At 35.8% G+C, this 25113-nt stretch overlaps 1 protein-coding gene across 6 annotated transcripts in view; it reads left to right on the top strand.

Annotated features, from left to right (window-relative positions):
• The window catches only part of PPARG (peroxisome proliferator activated receptor gamma), a 131899-nt gene that overhangs the window by 17620 nt on the left and 89166 nt on the right, over positions 1–25113 (top strand). For 3 of the 6 annotated variants that reach the window (XM_025449535.3, XM_025449545.3, XM_025449525.3), the window contains exon 2: positions 3454–3526. The exons of 2 other annotated variants lie outside the window; for them this stretch is intronic. The gene's annotated coding sequence lies outside the window, so the exon portion shown is untranslated. Of the gene's footprint in view, positions 1–3453; positions 3527–16574; positions 16620–25113 lie in introns of all 6 variants that reach the window. One more of the 6 variants, XM_035702657.2, reaches the window with a different exon arrangement.

Genomic DNA, 25113 nt, shown 5'->3' with positions numbered 1-25113 from the left:
TAAGAACTAGGAGAAAGTGGTCTCCAAGCTGCTAAAGGAGGAGACTGTTTCAGTGGTAAAGGATGGACAAAATATCAAATACTGCAGAAAACCAGTGTGCGGGAGCCAGCTTAGACCAGCTCGTTAGATTTTCAGCATTTCTGTGAGCCCATTATCATCCACGGCCATTATTTAAAAATACAATAGTGTATACTTGCAGTTAAACAAGTTATGTCAAACAACAACAACAAAGGTGATAAACATAGCACCGGCACTTCCTAATTATTTTACATTGTTGTGTTCATGTTGATTTTATCCAAATGGAAATACCCGGTGGCTTGTGCCATTGCACCAGCTCTTCCCAACACTGCTCAGTGACATCACATGGGTAGCTTGAACTCAGTCGTGGTGGGAGTCTACATCACAGAAATTGGCAGACGCTGCCAACCAGAGCATTTTTCCCTGTAAGGAGAAACCGCTTGTTAAACATTTACCAGCACAGCTTTGGATAAATAGAGTGAAAATCAAGAAAGTCTAAAGCATTTAGCAAGAAGGAAACAACTTGTAAGTTTTGCCTTAGTTTCCGCAGAAGGGTGGGCGACAAAAACCACAGTAAAGTGGGTTGAGGAGTGAAATAATAGGAAGTGAAGAGACATGTTCAGATAAATTTGAGAACTATTGAGTTAAGGCAGATTGTTATTGTTGTTTTTTTTTAATGTAGGGCCCATAGAATATATACAATGCTTATGTACCTTATTAATCCTCAGAAAAGGAGTAACATGCAAATTTGTTTTGTGATGAAAACTTTTTCTGTTGGAAAGTCTTAAGGAACTAGTTATCTATAGAACACATTTTGGGAAATGCTGCTATAGTATTTAACAAATAAGATGATATTAGTTGTAAATTGGAGTGAGATAAATATTCCTATTATTAAAGTTTCTTAGTTTTCTAAAGGAACAATGTCAAGAATGGGTGTTGAATTTTGTTGAGTATTTGTTTGCATTGTTTGAGATAATCATCTGGTTTCTTTTAAAATTTGACCTAGTGCTGTGGCATATTATTTAATAGATATTCTGATGGTAAATCTTTGCCTGAGGTAAATCCAACATAATTATGGTGGTTTGCTCTTTTAGTATATGATTGGATTTGTTCATTAGCATTTTATTTATAACTTTCAATTAGTATTAATCAGTAGGACTGGTAATTTTTCTCTGTTTTTTGTTAGGTTTTAATATCAGTATTATGCTACTTTTGAAAAATTAATTTGGTCACTATTTTTTTCTATTCATAGATAGTTTTGTAACAAGAAAATTATCAAAAAAAAAAGAAAAAATAAAAAAATAAAAAAATAAAATTATCTCTTCCTTGAAAGTTAGAAAAAAATAATCTAGAAAATTATCTAGACCCAGAGCTTTTGGGGGAAGTAATTGTTTGATAAGTTTTTGGTGGCTTTCCTTGTTAATTATTTTTCTATTTCTGAAGTCAACATCTACCATTTGTACCGTTTCTGACAACTTAGTCTGAGTAAATTGCCCCCTGGCCTGCATTATTATCTACCTACATCTGAGAGATGACTTTTAGCAGAACCTAGAAAGTTGGGAGAAAAAAACGAACCTAAAAAGTTGGATGAGTAGGTATGAACAGCCCCTATCTACCGTGGGTTCTGTTGAAATGTCAGGGGTTGGTCTGCTGTTTACACAGCCTAGTTCTTTGGCATTTAGGGATGAGGAAAAGGATTTATAATCTAATGAATACAAACCAATTTAACTAACCAGGTAGAGAATGTGAAAGAACTATAATCTTTGGTATATATTACCCCTAGAATGAATCTTGTTTCTTCCTGACTATAGTTTATGTTTGGAAACCATACCTTCTATGTGTGGTACAGTACAATTCTAAATGGATACAGGGAGGAGATTACTGATCTTAGCTATGGAAGGGTTTGGGGAAGTTTATAGAATCCTTTCTGCCTCTGAAAGCTGCAGGGGTCGACCCAGTTTTCTCTTTGATCCAACTCTTGGGGCCAGAAACTGGAATACATGGCAGTTTACTTTCTTCTTGTCTACCTCTTAATGAATTCATATGTATTTCAAAGGGAAATTGGGACCAGTGTCAAGGAAAGCTGTTATGACTTCATTTTAACCTGGAGTCAGCATTCTTTAATTTTTCAGATAGAAATTTTGTTCCAATTTTTATTATATTCTTCCTTTTCTCCCCCATATACTTAAGCCCTTTTTAACTTATGTAAAAAAAAGTCAAAGTGATAATCCATTATAGATAAAGTTGTTTCTCATGTGTTATATATGTTATATACAATGAATAGTTTTGGTGTAGATACTCCTTTTGTTTTTGACTAACAGAAGGCATGTATGTAAATTGCTCTGCTACAAGTCAGTAATCAGTCAGAAAACAAAACATATAGGTCTAAAACATGGACAAATCAGCTTTTCCTATAGAAGTATATGTCCCATTCTGAAAACAAGCAATTATTATTAATGTTGAGTCTACGTTAAGTTTTCAATCCCCAAAGAGAAGTACTTACTAATGCTAGACAAACAAAATGCATTGGCTATGGTTTGTAGTCTTTCCTGTTAGAAATAACAAAATGGGAAAATGTTTTTTACTCATAATTCACTACTTTGATCTTATATATCAGATAATAGAATAGTTTTTGTGAGTTCCAAGTTTGCAAAAGTATAGAATTTAAAAAGAAAAAAATTTGGAATTTTGTATAAGTTAGACCGTGCAGATCTTTGGGTTTGGAAGTTTGGGCTATTAAGGCCCTGATGATAAGGCTTTTGGCAGTAGATACTGTTTTGTCTTTATGGAATGTACAGCTATTCTAGGATCCCCGAGCCCTTCATAAGAGCCAAGGATATGAATCCTGAGACCTTTGGCACATTTACTTGAATACTTTGCTCTCTGGGTCTTCCTTTTAAAAATCTCCACATGGAATGTGCTACATCTACTGTCCCTAAATGGTTGTGATACATGACTATACTTTTACTGTAGGATTAATAGGCATATGCCATCTAGAATGAGGGTCTGCATTTTAATAAATAGCATATTTGCTATGTATAACTTTTGGCAAACACCTGTCTTTTGAGATTATTAATTCTTTTAAGATCTAGTTTTCCTTAAGTCTGTCCAGTAATATATATTTCATTATTAATTTGACATTAAAGGTGGATAAGATAAAGGACCTTAATTCATGATCAGTGACAGAATAGGAAAGTAGGTGAAGTAAATCTAATATATGTCTATTTAAGAAGATTACCCAGCCCTGCATGATTTATAGTTGATAGTCTGTGGGTTACTTCTAGAGAATATAAAAATAAGCTAAGGGAAAACAAGCATTCAGAATGAAATCCAACAGAGAAAATACATTTATTTGTGCCTGTACATTTTGGCATTGTAGGTTGTATAAAAATTTTGAGTACGTGTATATCAAATTTTTTTTTTTTAATTGTTCAGATTTGAAAGAAGCCAACTCTAAGCCGCAGCATCCAAGAAGGCCGTTTTCTCAAACAAGAGTCGCCCTTTCAGGGTAGGTAAAGGCAGAATTTATTATACTAAATTGGTATTTTAAAGTATCTTTTCAAAAGAATGGGCAAATTTTTCATAGTACTTTATTGTAAAATTTCTTAGCTTTTATTTTGGCTATCAGAATACTTTCTGCTGTATGATTTTCCAGTTAGTTGAAGGAGAACACAGTAGTGTATTTGTCTAAGACAAAACAAAGATAGGAAAGTGACCTAGAAGTTGAAAAATAACTTAGATCCTTAGAATTAAGTCTCAAGTACATTATTTTAGGTTTCTGTGATACAATTAAATTGGGATAAAAATAAAAATATCTTGCCTGGTTCCTTCTGGGCCATGTGACCATGATCCTTGCTCTCAAAGGAGAAAGAAGTTTCAGTATCCAATACTCATCTATATATATTTTATTTGGGGAGTTAAAATCTGATACTACAATTATTTATTTTATTGCTCATATTTTTCCAGCTCCTAATGGCCAAAACTGAAATAATTTGAACAATAAAATAAGTAAATACATTATTGGATTATAGCTCCCCAAATAAAATGCATATATACATGATTCCACACTGATACAGATAAATGACTGGATAAATAAATGTGCAGTTAAATATGTGCAGTTTTGTATATCAATTATATCTCAGTAAAGCTGTTAAAAAAAAAAAAAAAGACTGAGAAACTACCCAAGATTTGGAGAAGAATGAGAAGACATGGCAACTAAATGCAGTGTGGGATCCTGGATTGGATCCCGGGGCTGAGAATGTACATTAGTGGAAAAACTGATGAAGTCCAAAGAAAGTAGTTTATTGTATTGTGCCAATGTTAATTTATTAGTTTGGGTCATTGTACTGTGGTTGTAATATGTCAACAGTAGGGGAAGCGAAGTGAAGGGTACATGGGAGCTCTCTGTCTTTACAACTTTGCTGTAAGCCTCAAATTATTTCAAAATAAAAAGTTCTTTAAAAGTCCCACTGGAGTCCTTAAATAATCGTTCTCATTAGATTTTCACTGATTTATAGGGTGAGTTTCTGTTTGTTTGCATATCTTAGGGAAGCAAGAGCATTCTCTTCATCAAGGAGACTCTTTGAGCTGTTTCTTGATCCTAGTAGGCACACTATCATCTCTACTTCCACAAGCTCGGGCTCCACTTTAATACTTCAGCCAGTTACTTCCAGTCCCCTAGAAGACTTGTGAACGATAAAACTCCATGAAGCTCTGCCTCCTTGGGAACTATCTCTTAGCAAAGTTTGTAGTTGGTGATGATCAGGGTCTGATTTGAATTTTCAAACCAAACGGTGAAAGTGTTGAGATCTCATTAATAGTTTCTTGGCCCACCAATCTTAATGAAGATTAAGAATTAAGAATTATAGTTGAATGGCGAAGATGAGGGAAGATCACACTATTTTTAGGTAAAAATTTCTGGGAATTCAGTGATTTTAAGTAGTACTAAGGGAACTTGATTCTTAAAAATAGCAGCATTAAGTTTGCTTTGAAAATCAGTGTAACTTTAGAAAAACCTAAAGCCATTTAAAATGAAAAGACCAGCCTCTTTAAAGACAAAGTAAGGGGCAAGTATATACTTTGGCATCTGAACATGAGTGTTTGGTCCGAATCCAAGCCTTTGAGCAGAAAAATGAAATGCTATGTATTAGGCATTCCTCTGTGAAGTTTTTTATTTTACTAGCAACTCTGTGTTCATCCAGTTTAGTAAACTACACTATTTTTACACACTTCAAGTAAACTGAGAAAAAAACAGAAGTTTGTACCTAGAGCAGTTAAATTCAGAAAAGACAGCAAGTAGCAGGATCTGGGAGGAGGGACAGGTGGGGAGTTCGAATTTTAGTATGGGAAGATGAGAAAGTTCTGGAGATGCATGGTGGTGATGGTTGAACAATGTGTGAATTTACTCAGTGCTACAGACCTCTACATTTTAAAACGATTAAAATGGTAAATTTTTCTGTTGTAGATCTTTTACCACAATTGTTCTGAAAAGCGAAAAAGAAATAATGGAAGTTTCCACCAGTTAACTTTACTTCTTTGCCAGGGTGCCCAGCTGTGAAGAGAATCTCTGCTTGAGGGCCTTTATCCTGAGGAGTTTTTAATTTTATTATTAATCTAGAGATGATACCTTGGGTGTCATTTACCAACTGGCAGTTTAAATGGCCCCTAGATCATCAATTGTGCATGTAAAAAGAAACATGGTACACAGGAAACAGAGTTGGGTGGTAGGGAGAGTTGCTTGTGGGGTTAATTTATAACTAAGACAAATGAATCTATAAAAAGAAGAAAAGCACCATAAGAAATATGTTAACTGATGGTCAGGGAGAAAAAAGGGTTTAGATAAAAGATATCAGTACTTGTTTGGTCCCAATGATTTTATGGTTGAGGAATTCAATCATAGGTGTACTGGGTGGAGCAAATCACAATTCCGTAAATTACTAATAGGACACAATGATCTTTATCATTTTCTGTATGTGCTCACATGCAAAGTTCAGTCCTGCCCTCTGTAAATAAACTCTCTGCCTGGCTATACTGCTGTGTATGAATGCAGGGCTTCACGATTGGAACATAGATAATGTTTACTTGTAAAACCTAAAAGGCAAGTAGGTGGTACATTTAGAAATAACATTAGGAGCTAGGATATATTACTTTTGCTTTTGCATTTTGATTATTGGGTTTGTTTCCCTTTACATTAAATTCTTTTAAGACATTTTTATGACTGAAAAGCTGAAAATACTTTTTATTTTTATTTTAGTTTTTAAAGATTTTATTTATTTATTCATGAGAGATATAGAGAGGCAGAGACACAGGCAGAGGGAGAAGCAGGCTCCCTGCAGGGAGGCTGATGTGGGACTCGATCCTGGGATCCCAGGATCATGCCCTGGACCAAAGGCAGACACTCAACTGCTGAGCCACCCAGGTACCCCAAAAGTACTTTTTAAATAAAAAGACCAAGTTAATCACACACGCTGTCCTATTCTTATTTCTGCATAGTTTCCCCTAGTTCTTGTTAATGTGTCCAATCTTTTACTTACTGATAATTATGGCATATGTAGCATTTTTGCTTCTTTTACTGTTAGATCGTATAAATCTTAGTTTCTACGTGGCTTCCAGATTTGTTGTAGTAGCAACACAATAATACATCTTAATGATACCACATAATTTACAAAGCCAGTTTTGAAGTGGTTTCAAGTTTTTTATTATTATTTTACAGTTGCTACTTACTCTTATATCATTACATACAATGAGTATCTTCATGCACATATTTGACTTTTTAAAAAATAATTTTGTTCAGATGTGTTGCTGGAAGAGGAGTTTCTTTGTTAATGGGTTGGAGCAACTCTATATTAGACTTGCATTATTAGTATTGAAGACATTTCAAATTGCTCTGGAGATATGTTACCAGCAATATGAACAGAAACAGATTTTCTCCAAAGCATACATTTAAATGCTTTCTGTTCATTTAAATATATTATCATTTAGCAATGGCTCTGTGTGATAGTGAAATGAGGGTAGAGAATGAGGAGCTTTACTAACTTTAGGTATCAGAATAACATGGAGTTTTTAGTGTTTTTTGTTTTGTTTTGTTCTTGGCTTAGAAAAAACCTACTTAAAAAAAAAAAAAGAAAAAACCTACTTAACTGCAAGGAGTTGCAGATGATTTCCTGAGATTATGCCCAATTTAAGTAAAATGTAAAGATAGTGCTGCGAGTGCTTCATGGCCTTCAGGTCCACATGTTGCTAGTTAGAAGGGAATGGCTGCTTTTGAAAATGCAGATTTAGCAAAACAAGACTTCCACAGAGGTGGATACAAATCAGTTGTTTAAAAAAGATTTATCTAAATCAAATATTTTAAATTTTGAGTTTGAATATTTGAGAGGAATAGTCATTTTAGAATAAAGATCTAGAGAAAAATTTTAAGATACAAAATTACATGGTTAAAATAGGTCACAGTGAATAGGAAAAAGATTAGGAGTGATTGTCTTTGCTTTCTTTTTTAATTTTTATTATTTATTCATGAGAAACACACAGAGAGAGGCAGAGATATATAGGCAGAGGGAGAAGCAGGCTCCATCCGGGGAGCCCAATGCAGGACTTGATTCCGGGACTGCGAGATTACGCCCTGAGCCAAAGGCAGGTGCTCAACCGCTGAGCCACCTAGGTATTTGCTTTTCATTCTAAACTTTCATTTGAGGGGTAAGTGTTATAGTTAATGACATGAAGTAGAGATTATAGGTTTTAACTATAATATAGTATACTGTATTTTTAATATCAAATGAGCAATGTAATAACAATACAGATCGTTTGAAGAAGAAAGTTGTCTATAATGTTCTTATTCAATTCTATGCATTGCCTTCCAGTTCTTAATAAACGTATACACATATTTTTATATGTCTGTGTAGTATTTGATAAATACAATGTTATCCCTTGGCCCTCAATGTCCATGCATTTAAGGGATTGTGATAAATGATTTCTAAATTCTCTATTTGAAACAATGTTTTAAAACCTAGCTTTGTCTAAACTATATAATATTTTGTGAAAAAATGTCCGTCAATCACAGTGGGTACTGTCTTTACTTAAAAATGTTAGTCACAGCTGTAAAATGTTGAGGGTTAAATTCCTAAAAATTAAGCCTGAAAGAAAAACTTTGGTGTGATATAGAGATTCTGAATTAACAGCTAAACAGCAGAATGCATGGTAGGTTTGATTATTTGAGATTCTTGAGTAATAAATGAAGCTGTGTACTCAAGTAATTTTAATAAAACCTACTGAATAAATATGATGAGAGGATACAAAAAATTACTTTTAACAGTTACTTAATTCTCATTTATATCCTGTACCTTGATTCTTAAAAGAGAAAATATTTTTAATCTTTTCATAATTTCTTAATATTTCTATCAACTAACACTGTATAAAATTATTGATTTTGGCACCTAGTTAGAAAAAAATGTATGTGTCTTCATCATCTCTCCTTCCAAAGTTTTGTTTGCCTATTAAAAAAAAATAACAGGGGATCCCTGGGTGGCGCAGCGGTTTGGCGCCTGCCTTTGGCCCAGGGCTCGATCCTGGAGACCTGGGATCGAATCCCACATCAGGCTCCCAGTGCATGGAGCCTGCTTCTCCCTCTGCCTGTGTCTCTGCCTCTCTCTCTCTCTCTGTGACTATCATAAATAAATTAAAAAAATAAAATCTAAAAAAAAAATAAATAAATAACAGTAAGGAGCTCTAGAGTCCCAGCTGTAGCACGCTTGACTATGATACTTTGAATAACTCATGTTACAAATAATGGTGCCTAAATTCTGTCACAGTATCATGTCCTAAGAGGTCAATAATTGGAAGCCACTATTATTCCAAGGAACATAAAGTGAAACAACTGTTATTCAGTTTTCTTTATACTGATGAACTCCTTGTCCTTCAATCCAAATCCTGTGATCTGAAATCATTGAAATTATTAAAAGTTTGGTATTTTTAATCTTTTATACTCTCAGTAGTCCGGACATAGGAAATTTAGTGACGTAAACATCTTTAATAATCTTTAAAAGTCATAAGACTTGGTAGCTAGGACAAAAAACAATTAAGTATAAATTTCAGGGAAATACCATAATGGCATGACTTTTGTTTTCTTTTGTTAACAAGCCACATGGCTTTCCTCTCAAACTCAAGGAGTACATAGTGCAGCCTCCTTTTATGATTTTGGTTTCATGTGCATCACAGAAATATATGGTTCCCTAAGTTTACTCACTATAATTTGTGATTGCTATTTTTCTTATCTGCGAAGGAAGTACAACAGCTCCCACTGGGGAAATACCATGTTAAGTCAATCCTAAAATAAGAAAATCTAAGGGAAAGGTCACATCCTAATAACTTGTGCAAATCTAAATTCCCATGGAGCTTTAAAATTATTTTGTAGGAGTAGAGTATTAACAATGTGTTGTTGAACTTCTTCCAGAGAGTGTCGTAAAATTGAGAGCACTTTTGTGTCCAAAAGAAACCACTGACATATAAATATAATTGACAAGAACGGATTTTTTTTTAGCAATCTATTTTGAGTATCCAGAGAAATCTAGCATGACTATCAAACCATGAAACATTTTTTGTTGCTTTCACTGAAATATAAGTTGTGTCATTCAGGATGTATTATAATAATTACATACAATGAAGATGATTTTTCCTACTACTAAAGAGATGTTTAATACTCAACTTTTTACCAACACTGACCAACAGTTATACTTTAGAAGAACCCTAACTCAGTCATTCGAGAGAATATCCTTGTTTGGGAGCCAGGACACCTGGGTTGTAATCTTTCCTCTTCTGTTAATTGGCAATTTCTTAAAAACTTGGGATCACAATTTCCTTATCAGTTAAGTGGGAGATGTTTATTATGAGGCTCAAGTAAAATCAGATGTCTAAGGAGCTTAGAAAATTCTTACCATTATATGTCTTTAAGGTATGACTATAATTGTTGCCTTAAATTTTTATCTTCAAATGAAATCAAAATAGACAAAGGACAAGTAACTTATTCTATCCCACTCAAGCTAAGAGTCACCAGTGCTCCACTCTCCAAATCCAAGTCATTTTTTAAGAGTGGGATTTGAGTGGAAGCCACTCCATTATACTGTAATACTACATAAGAATTACATTTTGCCTCAGGACAATTATTTCCTAGCACATATTAATTTTTTTTGAAAATCTGTTGTTGGTGCACATCTTTATTCCTTAACCTGTACTTTCTTTTTACCAGTTAAAATGGAACAGAATGTGGTTTTTGCCTTTTGACCTGCTGCTATTTCTTTCCCTAATGGTGATTATGTGTTTTCAGTAATTTAACGATTTATAGGAACATACCTGGTTGTCCTACCTGCTGCGGCCCATTCAGTAGCAAGAGCGATTTGTTGAAATGATTGAAGTATCTCTGCATTTAGTTCAGTTTCAAGCCCCACAATAGTATATTGTCATACAATAAGAAATAACAAAATAATTTGCTTAAGTGCTTATCTGCGAGATAGGAGTTCAAAGAATTTCTCCAACTGTTCAGTATGTTTTAAAAATATTTTCATTCAAGAAGAAGATTAAGCCCCTTCATTGTATTAGTTAGCTGTTTTTTAAATTTTATTTTAAGCACCAATATGAAAAGAGTGACATGTAACAGATCTGTACTCTACTACATTTTACCAGAAAAAGTGCTTACTAGAAGCAGTCACACTTCTAAAAATTGCAGTGCCTCTGTGTCTGACAAAGTAAACTAACTTCCTTTAAGTTCACATCCTTTCAAAGAATAGCTGACCTGGGACGGGTTGGTGGCTGGAATGTGTTGGAGTGACTTGACTTTCACCTTAAGTGAAACATGAAAGTTATAGAAAATGCTGCCAACTTGTGTTCTCTATTTGGGCTATTTTTATCCATCACAATTTGGAATAAAAGTAATAGCAACAGCAAGTGTTTAAGAAGAATACATTTTTTTGGTACACTTCTGCTCCCCAGTGCCAAATGTGGTAGGGGGGAAAAATCTTCATATATTACGAATCTGATTGCTACTACTATAATTTTGTTTTCCCAACTTTTTTATTTCCTTTGATGTTGATTTAGTGTAGATTTTTCCTAATTCTTCACCTGAGTAATTGCAAGTTATCTGACTCAACAGTCTGTTGTTTGCATTTCATCCTCCTAGTTGACAGTTATATTTCTAAAATGCTCTTTGTGTACATTTTACTCTCCTTTCAGAGAGCATCAGAAACTTTGCTGTCAGCGTCAGCCTATCCCCTCCATTTGCTATCATAGATATTATAGTTCAACCACACCAGATTGCTCAGTGTTCCTCTCACAGCATTCGATTCATGACTGGAATATTCCAATTATAGCATATGATTACCAATTTTATTAGTTTTAGGAGTGAGCTTCTTGAGAGCAGAGACCATCTTCTGGCTATCCCTTGTGCTTAACACAATTCTTAGCAAGTATTATGGAAGTAATGAAATGATAATGTAATTGAAATTAAATGATTCAGATACACTTTTATTTCGACTAATTAGGCATAGTATTATTAACAGTTATGCCTAAATATTACCTTAAAATTGACCAACTAGAGATGCAAAGCATGTACAAAATTATGTTTAAGAAAGAATTTCCATGACACATTATGTGTTTATAATTTTGTAGATTTAACATTTACAGAGGCTTTTTCTTTTTGCAAATGTTGAAAATGAATCCATAATAGTGCCTAAGTACCTCATCAATTACTTTTTACCTGTATAATTCAGGAATCAAGAACATTCAGTTCACAGACTAGTAATGGCCTTTCAGTGTTCTGTTGTATCTGCAGCAGGGCTTCTCAGTCAGGTAAAGGGCTAGGACAGTTATTGGTCCTGAGATGATTTTTGATTATTAAGCAAGTTACTTATTGAACTACTTTTGTAGATCCAGCTCTCTTCTAGACAAAACAGAGATGAGATAGTCCTTGCTCACAGTCTTGTTTCAAAGACAGTACCTACACATACCACATGAAAGAATTAAATAACAAAGCTGGGTAATATGTGATTGAGGAAAAAACACATAGTAAAAATGTGTGGAAGGAAACACATGCAGAACTGGAAGAGTGAGTAGTTGTTTCATAAGATGCTTGCACCTGGAATTAAGGATATAGATACATGGAAAGAAGAGGAAGCTGGAAATCATAAACATGAGGAGCACGATGGGGTAGGAAGGTCAAGACACTGGTGGGCATGCTGTACTCAAGAATCAGTGGGAAGTGCACATATGGAGGGCAAGGGCAAGTTTGGCAAGGTGCAAATGCTGGACTTTGGGGACACCTGGGTGGCTCAGTGGTTCAGTGTCTGCCTTCGGCTCAAGTCGTAATCCCAGAGTCCTGGGATCAAGTCCTACGTCAAGCTCCCCAGGGAGCCTGCTTCTCCCTCTACCTGTGTCTCTGCCTTTCTCTCTTTCTCTCTCTCTTTCTCTCTCTCTCTCTGTCTCTCATGAATAAATAAATAAAATCTTTTTTAAAAAAATGCTGGACTGAGAAACCTGGACTTTCTCGAGGAGGCATTGGGAACTTAGGGAAGAAATAAGACAAAGCTCTCTGGAAGAGACAAGTGAAAGAGAGATTTTGATAACTTATAAGATTTGGTGACTAAATAAAAGATGAAGAGGATGAAAGACAAAAGGGTCAGAGATGAACTTTTGGCAGATACACAGAGAGATGAGATATTAAAAAAGAGAAGAGAGTCCTCTGGGGAAGAAAGATGTGCTTGCTTTTAAACTCGTTGAATTTGAAGTGAAGGTGGGATATCTAAGTAGAAATAGCCCAGAGAGATGTGAAGATAGGGGATGAGCCTCATTTCAGATGGTAGAACTGGCCTGTTGATTTGGGTGTTATTGGTATAGACCAAAGGTGAGGTCTGCAGAACCAACAACACACACAGGTTAAGTTTCAAAGAAGAAGATAAGATGCCAAATGAAGAGAGTTTTAGGAAAAGGAAAGGAAAACAACACTTGGTATCTCTTATGTACCTAGCATTGTGGTAATAACTTTACACAGATAATCTTATTTAGCTCTTACAGTGACCTCTAAAGTAGGAATTATGAGTATCCCTATTTTGCGTGGCTTAGCATGGTTCAGGAGCTTGCCTGAGAGCTCACTGCCAGGGCAAGGTGGAATCTGGATTGAAATAGAGATCTTTCTGACTCCCAAGCTCAACATATTTCTTTTATTGAAATAAAATGTAAAATGATAACAGAAAGTCAAGAAGAATGAAGAAAGGAATAATGCCATTAACAGTCACAAGGAGGAGACTGTCATTTAAGATTAGGGGTTAAGTCCAGCCGTGTGAAGGGTATTTCAGCAAGCTGTGAGGGTATCAGGTGGTGTGTGGATGAAGCGAGTGATTTTAGACCACTGAGAATATTGGCAGCAAGGAAGACAATTCTCCTGGAACAGCTGAGTCAAGAAAAGTCGAGAAGAGAGCGCATCACTGGAGAAGGAGGAGCGCATCACATCTCAGGGTAGCCATTACGAAGAAGCAGACCCTATGAGAAAAGACTGCTTTCATTAAGTTTGGAAGAAAGTAGAATGAGGTTAAATGTGACTGCTCTCCCAGTGGTTGTAAGAGGTTGATAAAGAAGAAAGGTGTCCGATGAGCATAGGTTTATAAAAGCACTAGCTGTGATGTTTCTGAGGTTCTATCTTACTTGGAAGAAAAGTTCACTAGAATAAAGACATGGCACCCAAGTTCCTTAATCAAGTCCCTTTCCCTCTTCTAGCCTCGTATATTAGGCAAATCAGGTTAGGTTAGATCAGTTGATCTTTAAAGACCCTTCCAATACTTAATTTTCTCAGCATATAGAATGGGACAGCCTTGACCTATTCACAGGGCAGTCATATAGCTTTATGTGTCAAAGGTTAATTTGCAGGAATAACTAAAAGAAAACGAAGGAAATTTTTAGAATTTTAAGTCCACAAGTCAAAATTTCAGGATGTATCCTTCCTCCTCATTAAAAATTATTAAAATGTCCGAGTGTATTGCTAACTGTAAACTCTTGAAGGCAAGGACTGTATCCTATGCTCTGATGTGTCCTTAGCATAGAACCTAATGCCTGCTATACAATAACAGCCAAACCCATACTTATTAAATGAATGAAAGCTGAATTACAAAATAAAATGTCACCAGTAGAGGCTTCATATAGTATTCTTTCCATGTTTTTTCTCTGCTTTGATGGTTCTTATCAGTCTCCCCCATGACAATTCAGAAATAATGCTATGTTAAGATAGTCATTTACCTACCTGCCTTGCTTTTGTTCCATTTTAATTGTTTTTCATTTGGTTACTGGATTGCTTTCTTGTAAAAATGGAATGATACTTGGGGGCTTGACTGACAGTTCATGGAAATCTCAGGATTTTTCAAAATTATCTTTTGTAGTAACTTAAAAATTAGTAAGTACCCTAGTTTCCCATCATTTGTTTATTTAAATTTTACCAAGAACATTTCTTTTCTGAAAAAGGAATTGTGTTTTATGTTATGAAGAAAAAGTGATTTTGGAAAAAAAAACAAAACAGAAATCTATTTCTGAACAAATTTAGTGATGTTGGTGTAAGAAAAAAAAAAAAAGCCACAAGAAGTCATCCCAAATTTAGTAATGCTTTGCATCTTAAACACGTGATTTCAGTTGTCCCCAGGCTAGCTAAAGGTTATAAAATGTCACCGTAATACGTTACTTCCTTATGCGTTCTTACTACCTCCTCACTATAGATGGAGTTTTAAAAGCCCTGAAGTATGACAGTATAGTTTATTATACTTTTAGGTAGGAGTACTCTGCCAAAAGAAGTGAAAAACTAGAGGAACTGGATTTAAATTTACAGCAGTTCGGTGAAAGAGCATATATTTTTTCCAGACCACTAGAACAGCAAGCCAATTTGTAACACTAATGCCTGGCATGGTGAAAATTTACAGCTGTAACAAAATCAACAGAGACCTCTCTGGTTAGTGTTCTTAAATGAGAAAATCGACTCCAGGAATATTTTTCCAAATACATGGGTTTTTTAATATACTTTATACTAGTTTTTAGAATATTATCAATTTTATTAGTGCTATTTTGGGAGTCACTGATTCCTCTCATCTTTCTGATGAAGAATTCGAGCCAGAGTCGACATTTCACTGTTAGTTAACTTCACCAGATGCCTTTATATCCTTTTTATTACCTAGCTTCAAGTTTGCAGATTGTCATTGGTCCTTCTTTACCCTATCTCTAATGAGTTAGAGATTTACAGTATTTGTTTACATAGTTTATGTAAAAATGCAGACTTCAATAAATAGCTTTTTGATTCTTGGATAGAAATTGAAATGTTGGGTAAGACAATCAAGTATCCAAAAACTGAATGCTCAGCAGAAGCTGTAGTTAGTTATCCTGGGTTTTTAGTCAAGATAGTAGCATTGCTTGTAGAATCAGCCATCCTCTGAAAATATGAACTTGAAGGAAAGGGATAATTGATTTTAAAAATTTATTCCTTAATAGTTTGTTCAGGGTCACCTGGGTGGCTCAGTCAGTTAAGTGTCAGCCTTTGGCTCAGGTCATGACCCCAGGGGCCTGGAACAAGCCCCACATTGGGCTCCCTACTTGGTGGGAAGCTGCCCCTCTGCCTTGCTTGTGCTCTCTCCCTCTCAAATAAAATCTTTTAAAAAACTTGTTCGATTTTAAGTTTTTTTTAAAATACACAGTATTATTTTAAGAGTAACTAGTGTATCATGACACACATATAAGTTATGTCAAAAGATTATCTTATAATTTAGAATATAAAAGTAGAGTGAAGAATATTGAGTGGTTAAAAAAAAAAAAAAAAAAAAAACGAAACGAAAGAAAGAAGGAAATTGGATGTTTTACCCGAATTTGCTGCTTCCTCTTTGGAGTGCTGTGGATTTTATTTTAGCCGTTCTGTTTCTCTGACCATGGGCAGTGTCACCATTTCTGTTACAGTCTTCTGTACTTAGAGTTAGAGCCACCTATAAATCAGCTGTCTGAGTGGAATCTTGGCAGATGAGGTCTCAGTCAGGAAACAAGCATTTTGTTTATATTTAGATAATTTGAGAGCCTGGCCTCTGAACATTCTGTTAAGAAGTCCAGAAAAAAGAAGCCTGAAGAACAGAATATTTATTATGAATAGATGTTACCTTTCTCATTCAGGGGTTTAATTCCAGGCAGCTTGAGTAAAATGAAGGATGCTGTCTCTTTTGACTTACTTGGCAAGATTTTTCAAAGAGAGTGAAGTGTCCAAATCAAAAGAGCATGAAGACCGTAGCAGAAAATGTAAGATGACAGCTGGCACGAATGCCTTTTGGCACTGTTGAGAAAATCCTCAGACTCAAATTCTGAAGAGGTAGTAAGAATGATCATTGTTCCATAGTACAGTTGATACATTTAGGAAAGTCCTTTGAAACATAGTCACGTCACAGAAGAGGTGCTAAAATACCATGGTTTTTCAACCAAGAAGAGCACTTCTATTAGAATCATTCACTTGTCAGGTTGAAAAACAAAGCAAACAAATAAAAATAATTCTTTTGTATCTGCAGGGCACTGGAGTTCTGTTTTCCTTTGCAAAGCATGTGTACTGTAAGGTAAACATTGGAAGAAATAACATTGGGTTCTGCTCTGGGTATCTATTGTATACAACAATTGTGATTTAACTTTTCTCTCCTTGATTCTAATAGTCATTTAACCATTTATCACCTCTAAAAGAAGGGGATACAAAAAGTAATAAGAGATCAGTATATTTAGATTTGTAGTTCAACAGTTCTTCAGTTACCCTTGAGGCCTCTAATGTTCATCACTAAGGATGATTATTAATTAACCTGAGCCATAGAAATAGGATTTGTACTATTTGATAGGTGTAAACCAGTTATAGGGACCTCCATAATTCTAAATATGAGTAGGTGATTTTTCATACACTTACTACTGCTAATTCTTTCTTTTTCAAGATTTTATTTATTTGAGAGAAAGAAAGAGCACAAGCTGCGGGGAGATGCATAGGGAGAGGGAGAAGCAGGCTCCTCGCTGAGCAGGGAGCCTGACGTGGGGTTCCATCCCAGGACCCTGGGATCAGGACCCAAAGCAAAGGCAACCACTTGAACAACTGAGTCACCCAGCTACTTCAGTACTGCTAATTCTTGAGATACTTGATTTTACAACAAGTTTTTCTATTAAAACAATGTATTGTATATTCTATATCTCTGTTAGATCATTAACCTTTATATGCTATATGTTGGCAAATTGAACTCCAATAAAAAAAAGATCATTAACCTTTAGTTCAACCAATAAATAACAAGCTCTTCTCCCACTGTTTTTTATTGTGGTTTTTATTTTTTATTTTATATTTAACATAAAATTTGCCATTTTAACCATTTTCTTTTTCTTTTCTTATTTTTTAAAGATTTTATTTATTAATGAGAGACAGAGAGAGAGAGAGAGAGAGAGAGGCAGAGACACAGGCAGAGGGAGAAGCAGGCTCCCTGCGGGGATCCTGATGCTGGACATGATCCCAAGACCCTGGGATAACGACCTGAGCCGAAGGCAGATGCTCAGCCACTGAGCCACCCAGGCGTAACTTTGTCTTTTCTTTTTAAAAAATTTGTATTTAAAAATAGTGGGCACACAGTGTTCCATTAGTTTTAGGTGTACAACATAGTGATTCAGCATCTCTATATGTTGTACTATGTTGACCACAAGTGTAGCTACCATCTGTCATCATCCAACACTATTATGATGTCATTGACTATACACCCTATGCTCTACCTTTTATTTTCATGACTGGAAGCTTGTATCTCCCATTCCTCTTCATCCGTTTTGCCCCTCCTCCCATCCCCCTTCCCTCTGTTCTCTGAATTTATAGATCTCATTCTATTTTTGTTTGATTATTATTTTGTTTTGTTTATTAGATTCCACATGAGTGAAATCATGAGGTATTTGTCTTTCTTAGTCTGACGTATTTCACTTAACAAAATAGTAGGTCCATCCATGTTGTTGGAAATGGCAAGATCTCATCATAAATGGCTGTGCAGTATTGTGTGTGTGTGAGTGTGTGTGTGTATCACATGTCTTTATCCATTCATTTAGTTGCTCCCATATCTTGGCTATTGTAAGTAGTGCTCCGATACACCTAAGGGTGCATATATATCTTTTTGAGCTCATATTTTCGTTTTCTTTGGGTAAATACTCAGTAGTGGGATTATTATGTCATATGGTATTTAAAAAAAAAATTTAGGAACCTCCATATTGTTGACCATGGTGGCTATACCAGTTTATATTCCCACCAACAATGCACGAGGGTTCCTTTTTCTCTACATCCACAACACTACTTGTTATTTCTTATGTTTTTTATTTTAACCATTCTGACAGGTGAAAGATGATCTCACTGTGGTTTTGGTTTACATTTCTCTGATGATTAGTGATGTTGAGCATCTTGTCATGTGTCTATTGGCCCCATTTCAACCATTTTAAGTATACAGTTCAGTGACATTAATTGCATGCAAAACATTGTGCAAACATCTGCTCTGTCCATATCCAAAGCTTCTCATCGTCCCAAACAGAAACTCTGCGCCCATTAAACAATAACTCCCCATCACCCATCCACCCACTCACCCAGGTCAGTGTTATTTCTATTCTATATTCTGTCTCTATGAATTTACCTATTCCAGTTATTTCATATAAGTGGGATCATACAATATTTGTCCTTTGGTGTATGGTTTATTTCACTTAGCACAATGTTTTCAAAGTTCATCCATGCTATAGCATGCTTCCCATTTCTTTTTTGGCTGAATAATATTCCCATATTACCTATATACCACATTTTGCTTATCCATTCATTTGCTGCCAGACACTTGAGTTGATTTCACCTTTTTGACTTATATGAATAATGCTGCAGTGAACCTTTAAGTGTTCAAGTATCTGTTTGGATCCCTGTTTTCAGTTCTTTTAGATAGATACCCAGGAGTAGAATTCCTGGATCATATGATAATTCTGTGTTTCACTTTTTGGGGAACCGCCAAACTGTTTTCCATAGCTACTATACTATTTTACATTCCCACCAGCAGTGTGCAAGGGTCCCAGTTCTCACATCTTCCTGAACTCTTCTTGTTTTCCATATTTTTTATTATAGCCATCCTCATAGGGGTAGACTGTTATGTCATTGTGGTTTTTTTTTTTAAGATTTTATTTATTCATGAGCAATGCAGAGAGAGAGGCAGAGACATGGCAGAGGGGAGAAGCAGGCTCCATGCAGGGAGCCTGAAGTAGTACTCAATCCCTGGACTCCAGGATCATGCCCTGCGCCGAAGGCAGGAGCTAAACCACTGAGCCACCTAGGGATCCCCTTCATTGTGGTTTTGATTTGCATTTCCCTAATAACTAATGATGTTGAATATCTGTTCATGTGCTTATTGAACATGGAATATGTCCTTGGTTAAATATGTATTCATGCCCTTTGCCCGTTTTTAAATTGGGCTGTTTGCCTTTGCCTTTTATTTTATTGCCTTCTCTCACTTTTTAATTCATGTTCTCAACGTACTTCTCTATATAATCAAAAAGATAATATAATTTGAGCCCAGGAAATGCTTTCTATCTGCCTTTCATTGCCACATACATTGGCTTAAAGTCAAATGCTTTGCATCCTGTTACCAAAATCAGTACCTAAGAATGTCTCTTCAAATGATAGATTTTTTTTTTTTTTGGATGCCTTGATGCTGTGAAATTCCTTGCATTCTTTCCCAAATCTCAGTTTAATGAGCCCATGTGGAAGAGTTGGTAGGGGAAGCCCATGTGTAGGGTATGATTCATTACGTTGTTCTCTGGAAAATAAACATCCATTTTCAATTTTATTTATTTTATTTATTTATTTAAGAGAGAGAGACCACGAGTGGGGCAGAAGGAGCCTCCGCTGAGCAGGGAGCCTGATGTAGGGCTTGATCCTAGGACCCTGGGATCATGACCTGAGCCAAAGGCAAACACCTAACCAACTGAGCCACCTAGACCCTCCTCCATTTTCATTTTCCTAGCATGATGAAATTTTAGACCTGGAGGAAACCATCTCTGTCTCAAACTGGGATACACAGATTCTTGAAATCCACAAATATATTCTTGGGATCTGAGAGTTTTAGGATTCAAAAAATACTATGTTTTTATATTAAGAATCTAAAAGGTCATCATAAACCCCAAATTTCACAATTCAAGGACATTTTAATGATTTCTTGTATCACTGTTCTCACCTGGGGGCTACAGGACTTCTGGGGAATCTAATAAGGACACAACCTTGGCAGGTGTCTTACGATTTTTTTTCTTCCTTTAAAAGGGACCCATATATTATTAGTGAAGCTTAAGAAACTCCCATCAAAATCAACGCCTTTCCTTTTACAAAAAAGTCCTAGAGAAGTTAAGAGGCTCGCTAGAAAAACACAGCAAGTTAATAAAATCAACCAGAACTAAAACCCAAGTCTTGTAAGGCTTTATTCCATATTCTTTGTGCCAGTATAGGGGTACAGCAGGGATCCTGTCGTTACTAAGTTTAAAATATAGTTCGAAAGCAGATGAACAAGTAATAACTAAAATGACAAATGTGTGAAGGAGGAAAAGGGTAATTGTATCGAATGATAGCAGGGTGGTTTAACCTAGTCTGAGTGGGCAAGAGATTTTTATGCTGACAATCAAAGAGAGAACAGGAATTAGCTGAAGGGAGCCCTGAGAAGAGAGTAGTGTTGTGTCGGGGCTCTGAGGTGGGAAAGGAGTAAAAAGACGCTTCAGAGGTAAACAGGGACCAGATTATTCCAGTATAGATTTAAGACAATTAGAAGTTGATACAGAGTTTCAAAAAGGAAGTGATGTAATCTGAGTGACATCTTTAAAAGGCACTCTGGCTGCAGGTGCAGAATTGGTTGGAGAGGAGATAAAGGCAGATAGAGATGTAGGGAGACCATGTAGGAAGCAACAGGAAAGATATCTGTAAGAGATGAGAGGAGCTTGGTTTAGGGTTGAAAGAGAAGGCTGAGAGAATTGGCTAAATGTATTTAACGAGTAGAATCGAAAGGACGTGGTGATTGATTGAATGTGGGTATGTAGCAGTCAATTATGACTCCCTTTGTGAGGAGCATGATCAGTTGGGAGATTGTTGGAACTGTTTACTAAAGGTAGGGTTCACTGAAGGAGATAAGTTTGGGGGAATAGATGATGAATACAGTTCTTGACCATTAGCAGTTGAGTTCCTCTAAGCTGTTTCAGTGAACATCCCAAATAGATGTCCATATACAAAGCTGTGGCACAGAAGAGGCGCCTAGGGCAGAGATACAGATTTGGTTTCAATATATCCATGATATTTGAAACCTTCTATAATAGGATTGCCTAGGGAGAGCAAATGAAACTAGAAGAGTGAAAGAGCCTAAACCAGAGCCTTGAGGAAGGAGCAACCCAAGTGATAGGATAACTGGTATCTCAGGAGCCAGGAAGAAGACAGCAGGGGAAGAAATGCCAGGATTCAGGGGTCTGCTGTCTGATGGAGAAGTCAAATGATTAGTTCCATAAAATGTTTGCCTACCTTACATACAGAGATAGATAGTTTTATGCTACTGATTGTCAAATTAAAGATTTTTCCAGTCCTTTTGCCAAAATCTAGTCATGTGAAACATTGATAAACTGAGATGTACAATGTATATGTTGTTCTTGGTGAAATTGAATTTCTGGCTAACTCAGCCAACTAAAAAACTCTTTTCATTTCTGGTTGCATGAAATCTTTCTTGGGGCACCTGGGTGGCTCAGTTGGTTTGGCACCTTCAGCTCGGGTCATGATCCCAGCATCCTGGGATTGCCCCCGCATTGGGCTCCCTGCTCCATGGGGAACCTGCTTCTCCCTCTTCCTCTGCCTGCCACTCCCCCTGCTTGTGCTCTCTCTCTCTCTTTGACAAATAAAAAAATCCTTTTTAAAAAATTAAAAAATCTTTCTTAAACACAATAAGCCATTTTTCCATCTTGGTAGATACTGTAGGGTGAAATAAAATTTAAATTCATTTTAGATAACTGAATTGATGATTTGAGACCTTTTAATGTCTTAGTTTCATTTTGAATAGCAAATGACATTTTTTCTGAAGATTATCTCAGGAAATGCTCTGGAAGCTACTTTGAAAAACAAATCACTTTTTAACTGCCTTTTTTGCCCCCCTTAGCATTTATCCATTTTTTCTAAAGGTATAGGAACAACTTTCAGTACATTTAAAGGTACTTGACAGCTAATGAAAGTTATATTGTAATTGTTTTTATTTATCATCTGAATTTTCTATAATTCTAACTCAGTAAAACCAGGTATATCAGTATATTCCTCAGCAGTATTAATTTCATCAAAATGTGTACTCTTTGATCACTGTCCTCATATATAATACAGCTATATCAAATCATTTTTACTGACATGACAGATAAATATATGTGTGTAGTAAAGATCCATCTGAAAAGTTACATCTAAATTAGGTTTGAGTAAATTAAGTCATGAGGCAGCTGCCCAGGGGATATTACCAATGCTAGTAATACTAGAGTGAATCTCTTAATAAAGTAAAATACCCTTTAAAATGGGGTCTGGGGAGAAGGAAACTAACATTTATACTTAATTCTGTGCTAAATACTCCTAAGTGCCTTACATATATTATTTCTGAGTCTTGAAGTGGTTCTATAGCTTGCCCAAAGTTACAGCCCAGATATGGGGTGGCACTGGAATTCTAACTTAAGTTTGTCTAATATTAAAACCAATATTCTTTCCATTCACACCTCTGTTTCTCACTGGAAGTCAGGAGACCTACATCCTAGCTACTATTCTGTTCTTCCTATAACTCCACTAACCTAGGATAAGCACAGTAATTTTTTGGCATTCATCCCCCAGGCATTCTTTTGCCCCTTCCCCTTGTCTAGAATGCCCCATACTTCTCACTATGTGTTTGTTCATCCAGTTGTTAATCAGTTCATCAGTCAGCCAGACAATGGTCTTTAATCATGTAGTAAGTTATTGAGGTTCTGTGACATAAATATGAAAGTGACATAGATATATGGTCTCTGTCTCGAAGGAGGTCACACTCTTCTAGTGTCTATACCTTGCTCACTGTATGTCTTCACTGAAATCCCATTTCTTCCATGGAGCCTTTTCTATGAACCATCCCATTTTAAAAAAAAAAAAAAAGACTTATTTATTTATTCATGAGAATAACACAGAGAGAAAGAGGCAGAGACACAGGCAGAGGGAGAAACAGGCTCCATGCAGGGAGCCCGATGTGGGACCCGATCCCGGGTCTCCAGGATCACGCCCTGGGCCCAAGGCTGCGCTAAACCACTGAGCCACCGGGGCTGCTGGAACCATCCCATTTTGATATGCTCTTCAGGAGTTCCTGTGAAACTTAGTCATTTTTCAATTATTTGGCAATTAACCAGATGCTACCTTGTGACATCTCTTCTATCATTGGCTAGAATCTTATTCAAATCATGAATCATTATTACTTAACTTTTCACCTCTTTGCATCTTGTTTCGCCAGGATATAAATTCCTTAAGGGCAGGTTTACCTTTCTCTATATTCCCACAGTGTCTTATAAATAGCAGAGGTTTTTTTTTTTATTGGTTTCATTCAGCAAATGTTTGTTGTGTTAAATTTTTGAGTTCAGAGTTTTCTTTCTGGTCAAATGATCTTGGTCATCACTTAGCTTCCATGAGCCTCAGTTTTCAATAATTCCTACCTCTTGAGACTAAATAAATGCATAAAAATGCTTTGTACATTTAAAAATTTTAGACTATACAAGAGTTACTGATCATTTTATACTTTGTGGTATAAATAGCCCTATCCTGAATTCTTCCAATAGATACTTTGTGTCTCAACATTTACTTCACCTGTTCACTTGATCTATTTTTTTATTTTATTTATTTTTTTTACACAGAGAGATCTATTTTTTTATATTTATTATCCTACTATATAGTCTTTGCAGTTTAACTTATCTGTTTTAAGTTTATTTCTAATTTTCTGCTTTATTTTGCATATTCCCAAGCCTTAGTCTCATTTATGTTTATGGACATGAATAGTATAAACTGTACCAGATTAGCCTAATCTAATGGATCACAGGTCCATCCAATTAATGGGCCCATCATACTACAAAACCGAGAATAATAGAAATTATTGTTAATTTTCTTTCAAGGTAGCTAAATCCATTCCCTTGTAGTTTTAGATTGACATAAAGGGTTTGTTGTTAGGAATGTTGAGATGCTTTTTAGTCTCTATTAGTGTTTGGTATACTGTCCAAAGAATATATTAGGACTGGTACCTTCAAAACCAGTGTTGCTTTAGGTCATCTGTATGGGACTATGGCAGACTTAGTAACAACCTCAAAATACAATCATTTCAATAGCTAAGGCTTATGATTAAGACTTCCCAGATGTTAAGAATTTACTGAATTGCGTTTTTCAGTCCTTATTACTTCTAATGCTTTGGTTAACTTCATGCTTTGGGGGGGCACCTGGGTGGTTCAGTTGGTTAAGCATCTGCTTGCAGCTCAGGTTATGATCTCAGGGTCCTGGGACCAAGCCACATGTCATGCTTCCTACTCAGCGGAGAGTCTGGTTCTCTCTCTGCCTCATGCTCTCTCTCTCTCTCTCTCTCTCTCTCTCTCAAATAATAAAATCTTTTTTAAAAACTTTAAAAGAACTTTATAAATTTGGTATATAAATTTAAATTTGGCTTTGGTTAGTCATCAAAGTTTATCTTACTGCCATCATTGAAATAAGCTTTTTGATCATTTAAAAATATTTGTAATAGAGTCATTCTTTTCTCTGCTATTTCTGGAGTGTAATTCTTGTGTGGTTAATGTCTCTTACCTCTTGGAAGCCTTGAAATAAATATACTGACTATTATTGTTATTTATGTTGAAAGATATTAAAATGAGATTTGTAATCCAAATGGGCATTACTTACTTCACATCTGGTTGCTTGAAAAGTGGCCAGATGCAACAATTCTTAATGCAAGACAGCCTAGGGCAAAACCTTTGCAATTCACACCCTCCTTTCCAAAACAACTGCCCTGTGTGAACCTTTCACATTAAGAAGAAAAG

Source organism: Canis lupus, chromosome 20 (assembly GCF_003254725.2).
Source record: "Canis lupus dingo isolate Sandy chromosome 20, ASM325472v2, whole genome shotgun sequence".
In the NCBI taxonomy this organism is placed as follows: Eukaryota; Metazoa; Chordata; class Mammalia; order Carnivora; family Canidae; genus Canis; species Canis lupus.
This window is presented reverse-complemented; position numbering and strand designations above follow the sequence as displayed.